This window comes from Mastacembelus armatus, chromosome 13 (genome assembly GCF_900324485.2).
Source record: "Mastacembelus armatus chromosome 13, fMasArm1.2, whole genome shotgun sequence".
In the NCBI taxonomy this organism is placed as follows: Eukaryota; Metazoa; Chordata; class Actinopteri; order Synbranchiformes; family Mastacembelidae; genus Mastacembelus; species Mastacembelus armatus.
The window spans coordinates 25,618,962-25,627,439 of record NC_046645.1 but is presented as its reverse complement, the minus strand read 5'-3'; positions in this window follow the sequence as shown (position 1 = coordinate 25,627,439).

Genomic DNA, 8,478 nt, shown 5'->3' with positions numbered 1-8,478 from the left:
ACTACCTTATATACTTCTAATTTGAAGTACTTTATATACCGCTGGGTAGATGATGTTAACTACCTCATATACTTCTAATTTGAAGTACTTTATATACCGCTGGGTACCTGACGTTAACTACCTTATATACTTCTAGTTTGAAGTACTTTATATACCGCTGGGTAGCTGATGTTAACTACCTTATATACTTCTAATTTGAAGTACTTTATATACTGCTGGGTAGATGATGTTAACTACCTTATATACTTCTAATTTGAAGTACTTTATATACCGCTGGGTAGATGACGTTAACTACCTTATATACTTCTAATTTGAAGTACTTTATATACCGCTGGGTAGATGATGTTAACTACCTTATATACTTCTAATTTGAAGTACTTTATATATTGTTGGGTAGCTGACGTTAACTACCTTATATACTTCTAATTTGAAGTACTTTATATACCGCTGGGTAGATGACGTTAACTACCTTATATACTTCTAATTTGAAGTACTTTATATACCGCTGGGTAGCTGACGTTAACTACCTTATATACTTCTAGTTTGAAGTACTTTATATACCGCTGGGTAGCTGATGTTAACTACCTTATATACTTCTAATTTGAAGTACTTTATATACCGCTGGGTAGATGATGTTAACTACCTTATATACTTCTAATTTGAAGTACTTTATATATTGTTGGGTAGCTGACGTTAACTACCTTATATACTTCTAATTTGAAGTACTTTATATACCGCTGGGTAGATGACGTTAACTACCTTATATACTTCTAATTTGAAGTACTTTATATACCGCTGGGTAGCTGACGTTAACTACCTTATATACTTCTAATTTGAAGTACTTTATATACCGCTGGGTAGCTGACGTTAACTACCCTATATACTTCTAATTTGAAGTACTTCATATACCGCTGGGTAGATGACGTTAACTATCTCATATACTTCTAATTTGAAGTACTTTATATACCGCTGGGTACCTGACGTTAACTACCTTATATACTTCTAATTTGAAGTACTTTATATACCGCTGGGTACCTGACGTTAACTACCTTATATACTTCTAATTTGAAGTACTTTATATACCGCTGGGTACCTGACGTTAACTACCTTATATACTTCTAGTTTGAAGTACTTTATATACCGCTGGGTACCTGACGTTAACTACCTTATATACTTCTAGTTTGAAGTACTTTATATACCGCTGGGTACCTGACGTTAACTACCTTATATACTTCTAATTTGAAGTACTTTATATACCGCTGGGTACCTGACGTTAACTACCTTATATACTTCTAGTTTGAAGTACTTTATATACCGCTGGGTACCTGACGTTAACTACCTTATATACTTCTAATTTGAAGTACTTTACATACTGCTGGGTAGCTGACGTTAACTACCTTATATACTTCTAATTTGAAGTACTTTATATACCGCTGGGTAGCTGATGTTAACTACCTTATATACTTCTAATTTGAAGTACTTTATATACCGCTGGGTAGATGATGTTAACTACCTCATATACTTCTAATTTGAAGTACTTTACATACTGCTGGGTACCTGACGTTAACTACCTTATATACTTCTAGTTTGAAGTACTTTATATACCGCTGGGTAGCTGATGTTAACTACCTTATATACTTCTAATTTGAAGTACTTTATATACTGCTGGGTAGATGATGTTAACTACCTCATATACTTCTAATTTGAAGTACTTTATATACCGCTGGGTAGCTGATGTTAACTACCTTATATACTTCTAATTTGAAGTACTTTATATACCGCTGGGTAGATGATGTTAACTACCTCATATACTTCTAATTTGAAGTACTTTATATACCGCTGGGTACCTGACGTTAACTACCTTATATACTTCTAGTTTGAAGTACTTTATATACCGCTGGGTAGCTGATGTTAACTACCTTATATACTTCTAATTTGAAGTACTTTATATACTGCTGGGTAGATGATGTTAACTACCTTATATACTTCTAATTTGAAGTACTTTATATACCGCTGGGTAGATGACGTTAACTACCTTATATACTTCTAATTTGAAGTACTTTATATACCGCTGGGTAGATGATGTTAACTACCTTATATACTTCTAATTTGAAGTACTTTATATATTGTTGGGTAGCTGACGTTAACTACCTTATATCTTCTAATTGAAGTACTTTAATAATACGCTGGGTAGATGACGTTAACTACCTTATATACTTCAATTTGAAGTACTTTATATACCGCTGGGTAGCTGACGTTAACTACCCTTATATACTTCTAGTTTGAAGTACTTTATATACCGCTGGGTAGCTGATGTTAACTACCTTATATACTTCTAATTTGAAGTACGTTAATACCGCTGGGTAGATATGTTACTACCTCATATACTTCTAATTTGAAGTACTTTATATACCGCTGGGTACCTGACGTTAACTACCTTATATACTTCTAGTTTGAAGTACTTTATATACCGCTGGGTAGCTGATGTTAACTACCTTATATACTTCTAATTTGAAGTACTTTATATACTGCTGGGTAGATGATGTTAACTACCTTATATACTTCTAATTTGAAGTACTTTATATACCGCTGGGTAGATGATGTTAACTACCTTATATACTTCTAATTTGAAGTACTTTATATATTGTTGGGTAGCTGACGTTAACTACCTTATATACTTCTAATTTGAAGTACTTTATATACCGCTGGGTAGATGACGTTAACTACCTTATATACTTCTAATTTGAAGTACTTTATATACCGCTGGGTAGCTGACGTTAACTACCTTATATACTTCTAATTTGAAGTACTTTATATACCGCTGGGTAGCTGACGTTAACTACCCTATATACTTCTAATTTGAAGTACTTCATATACCGCTGGGTAGATGACGTTAACTATCTCATATACTTCTAATTTGAAGTACTTTATATACCGCTGGGTACCTGACGTTAACTACCTTATATACTTCTAATTTGAAGTACTTTATATACCGCTGGGTACCTGACGTTAACTACCTTATATACTTCTAATTTGAAGTACTTTATATACCGCTGGGTACCTGACGTTAACTACCTTATATACTTCTAGTTTGAAGTACTTTATATACCGCTGGGTACCTGACGTTAACTACCTTATATACTTCTAGTTTGAAGTACTTTATATACCGCTGGGTACCTGACGTTAACTACCTTATATACTTCTAATTTGAAGTACTTTATATACCGCTGGGTACCTGACGTTAACTACCTTATATACTTCTAGTTTGAAGTACTTTATATACCGCTGGGTACCTGACGTTAACTACCTTATATACTTCTAATTTGAAGTACTTTACATACTGCTGGGTAGCTGACGTTAACTACCTTATATACTTCTATTTTGAAGTACTTTATATACCGCTGGGTAGCTGATGTTAACTACCTTATATACTTCTAATTTGAAGTACTTTATATACCGCTGGGTAGATGATGTTAACTACCTCATATACTTCTAATTTGAAGTACTTTATATACCGCTGGGTACCTGACGTTAACTACCTTATATACTTCTAGTTTGAAGTACTTTATATACCGCTGGGTAGCTGATGTTAACTACCTTATATACTTCTAATTTGAAGTACTTTATATACTGCTGGGTAGATGATGTTAACTACCTCATATACTTCTAATTTGAAGTACTTTATATACCGCTGGGTAGATGACGTTAACTACCTTATATACTTCTAATTTGAAGTACTTTATATACCGCTGGGTAGATGATGTTAACTACCTTATATACTTCTAATTTGAAGTACTTTATATATTGTTGGGTAGCTGACGTTAACTACCTTATATACTTCTAATTTGAAGTACTTTATATACCGCTGGGTAGATGACGTTAACTACCTTATATACTTCTAATTTGAAGTACTTTATATACCGCTGGGTAGCTGACGTTAACTACCTTATATACTTCTAATTTGAAGTACTTTATATACCGCTGGGTAGCTGACGTTAACTACCCTATATACTTCTAATTTGAAGTACTTCATATACCGCTGGGTAGATGATGTTAACTATCTCATATACTTCTAATTTGAAGTACTTTATATACCGCTGGGTACCTGACGTTAACTACCTTATATACTTCTAGTTTGAAGTACTTTATATACCGCTGGGTAGCTGATGTTAACTACCTTATATACTTCTAATTTGAAGTACTTTATATACCGCTGGGTAGATGATGTTAACTACCTTATATACTTCTAATTTGAAGTACTTTATATACCGCTGGGTAGCTGACGTTAACTACCTTATATACTTCTAATTTGAAGTACTTTATATACTGCTGGGTAGCTGACGTTAACTACCTTATATACTTCTAATTTGAAGTACTTTACATACTGCTGGGTAGCTGACGTTAACTACCTTATATACTTCTAATTTGAAGTACTTTATATACCGCTGGGTAGCTGACGTTAACTACCTTACATACTTCTAATTTGAAGTACTTTATATACTGCTGGGTAGCTGACGTTAACTACCTTACATACTTCTAATTTGAAGTACTTTATATACCGCTGGGTACCTGACGTTAACTACCTTATATACTTCTAGTTTGAAGTACTTTATATACCGCTGGGTAGCTGATGTTAACTACCTTATATACTTCTAATTTGAAGTACTTTATATACCGCTGGGTAGATGATGTTAACTACCTTATATACTTCTAATTTGAAGTGCTTTATATGCCGCTGGGTAGCTGACATTAACTACCTTATATACTTCTAATTTGAAGTACTTTATATATTGTTGGGTAGCTGACGTTAACTACCTTATATACTTCTAATTTGAAGTACTTTATATACTGCTGGGTAGCTGACGTTAACTACCTTATATACTTCTAATTTGAAGTACTTTATATACCGCTGGGTAGCTGACGTTAACTACCTTATATACTTCTAATTTGAAGTACTTTATATACTGCTGGGTAGCTGACGTTAACTACCTTATATACTTCTAATTTGAAGTACTTTATATACCGCTGGGTAGCTGACGTTAACTACCTTACATACTTCTAATTTGAAGTACTTTATATACTGCTGGGTAGCTGACGTTAACTACCTTACATACTTCTAATTTGAAGTACTTTTTATACCGCTGTATTTTGTTGGATCCATCTGTTTCTGAAAAGTTATCAGATAAATGTAGAGCAGGAAAAAGTACAAGGTTTGGCTCTGACATGTAGTGAAGTCCAAGGATGAAGTAGCACAACATGGAAATACTCAGGTAACATACAAATACCTCATTACTGGACTGAAGTACAGTACTTAAACAGAGTGTAACTAAAAATAGTAGCACTACAGAAAGGAAAAAACATAACAGGTTGTTTCAGACCCCTGCAATTCGTACTGTTTATTTTACACTTCATAGCTCATACTGAGTAGTCTTATCCAAAAAAACAGAAATGTTAAAAACTGAATATAGGTTTTCTCCAAAACAAACACTAAATTTAGCTGATATATGAATGTAGACACAAAAAAACAGGATATATAAAATATTAAAGTTCACACTGGCCAAGACAAAAGTTTATACCTTCATACATGTTTTTATCTTCTCTAGATTTTTATCATCAATTTTCAATCCTTCATGTTTATCCATCATCACTTGGTTCGAGGAAATTAAAAAAAACAAAACAAAAAAATCCCTAGAAACTACTGGACAACCAGAACTTGAGGTAAATGTTATTTTAAAGAGTTTAATGTGTTTGATCTTTAACCATTTTAAACGCCACTGAAACAAATTTCTAGGAACTAAAAGTGTAATTTCAACAGAACAGAGGCCTGAACAAAAACCAGATTCCCAATGGTTCTGGTTTTCACTGAAGGCAGGTTTCTGTCAGTGTCACTCATTTTAAAATCTGAAATTTGTGCTGCTATGACTGTGTTACTGCAGGCTCTGTACTGGGAGCAGCCCAGTATGAGCACAGCATCAGCGCCTGGCTCAAAGGCACCTCAGCACAGACATATTTCTCTCAATGAAGCCATCTGGCTGCTGATCGGCGGTAATCCTCCAACCTGCTGTCTGACGGCTGGGTTTCAGTTAACTACGGCAACCCAGAGGCTCGCTTTAATTAGCAGAGGCTGTCCTGATCTACTGGCTACAAATGAGAGCTCAGCGTGGCACCGGACAACAACAGAGACACATCAAAGAGGAGCAGAGAGGGTGACGTGCACACCGACACTCCCATACACACCCCCTGTCTACCAAGCACACGGCACACACTCCTCCTGTGTGGAGGGTCAGCCAGTGTTTCCACAGCACGCAGTTATATTTATTCACATTAAACATAAATACTCAAGTATTTGTAATACTCAAGTGACGGAGACAGGGACGTAACTAAAAGAACTGAGAAGCAGCCATGGTCCAGGCTATACTACTCCCGCTTCTCTACCCTGTGTTGACAAAATCCGCTCCGTCAGTGAGCCCCCCCTGCCACGTGGCCAGGGTCAGAAGAAGCCAATAGTGGTTTCCAACAGCAGCCATGGAGGAGTCTCAGCAGCTCAAAGTGGGAAACAGTGGCTGCCAGAGCCAAGAGGCGGCGTTCTTTAGCACAACCAGGGTTAACATGGCTTTGGCTTTTTCACATGGAGACTGTTCAAAGCAGCCAAAGGACTCACACTGGATTCACATGTGGCCTTCTTCCTTCTGGATGTGTTAGCATCTAAAGCTAACCTGTTGGTTTGTTCTCCTCAGCCTCCACCTGATGTGTGATTAACCCCCCTCCATCACCACTTGACCCACCACAAAAGCTAATGGGAGAAGTCAAATCTAATGCTCGCCCCGTTTCCCTGCAGGGGTGGGGCCGTGTGGGGGCAGATGTAGTCCAGGGAACAGATTTCTGCCTCAGTTGGAGGTGAAGAAACATCTGGTGTGATCCGGCTGATGGGTGGGACGCCTGTTATACTGAATGTCAACAATGGGCGTTTATGATGCAGACACTACACAGCCTGAGCAAGGTGACCTTTGACCTGTAGTTGTTCACCTGCCAGGTGGTCCACACTGTCGCCTCGGAAAGTTCGCTCCTCACCTGAACAAACCGTTCTCTCCTCTATCCTGTCCTTGTTTCCTCCCCTCCTTATCTCCTCCGCTCCTTGTCTCCTCCTCTCCTTGTCTCCTCCCCTCCTTGCCCCCCCTTGTCTCCTTCCCCTCCTTGTCTCCTCCCCCTCCTTTTCTCCTCATCTCCTTGTCTACTCCCCTCCTTGTTTCCTTCTCTCCTTGTCTCCTCCCCTCCTCATCTCTTCACCTCGTCTCCTCCTCTCCTCTTCACCTCGTCTCCTTCCTTCGTCTCCTACCCTCCTCCCCTCCTCATCACTTCGTCTCCTCCCCTCCTCATCTCCTCTTCACCTCATGTCCTCCTCTCGTCTCCTCCCCTCCTCATCTCCTCCTCTTGTCTCCTCCCCTCCTTGCCTCCTCCCTTCCTCATCTCCTCCCCTCCTCATCTCCTCCTCTCGTCTCCTCTCCTCCTTGTCTCCTCCCCTCCTCTGCTCGTCCCCTCCTCATCTCATCCCTCCTCGTCTCCTCCTCTCCTCCCTTCCTTGTCTCCTCCCCGCCTCGCCTCCTCCCGTCTTCATCTCCTCCTCTCCTTGTCTCCTCCCTTCCTCGTCTCCTCCCCTCCTTGTCTCCGCCTCTCCTCGCCTGCTCTTCTCGTCTCCTCCCCTCCTCATCTCCTCCTCACCTCGCCTCGTCCCCTCCTCGTCTCCTCCTCTCGTCTCCTCCCCTCCTTGTTAATGTGTCACCTTGCTGGTATGTCAGCTTGCGAATGATGTTTCTAATTGTTGCTGTAGTTTGACTTGTTGCCAGGTTACTGGTTAACTCAGCAGAGGAGCCTCAGACAGTATAGTATAAACTCTGTACTACTGTACTGTATACTGTGTACTACTAGACTTTGTACTCTGTACTATACAGCCCTGATTTGACACCTCAAACTATTTAACAGTACTCTAGTACACAGCATGATATTACACTGTAATTTACTCTAGAACTATTCAGTACAACAGAGAATGTGACTGTACTGTTCTCTACAGTATCATACTGTACAATTACTGTACTGCTTTGTGCTACATTGAACTGTAAGTGCCACTTACACTTTACCACACACCTTGTAAGGTGCTGTGTTGCACTATACAGAACTAGTGAATGCTGATGCAATGCAGTGCGTTTTTTTTAACTGTTCAATAAGTACTATAGATTCAGTACTACAGCTGTACATTCAGTCTGTAGTACTGTAGGGTGAACTGGTAGATGAATTAAAGTACTTGAAAGTATAATTTCATTCTGTAAAGGGGAAACAAGAGAAAACTAAGTTTTTCTATACGCACCGACAACGTCATGGGCTGATTGGACACGCACGCACACGCACGGAGGTGTCACGGAGCTGCGGTTTGTGGAGGTTTTTCTCCGCCCTAGTCCGAGCTGAGTCTGCCCCGGACTCCTC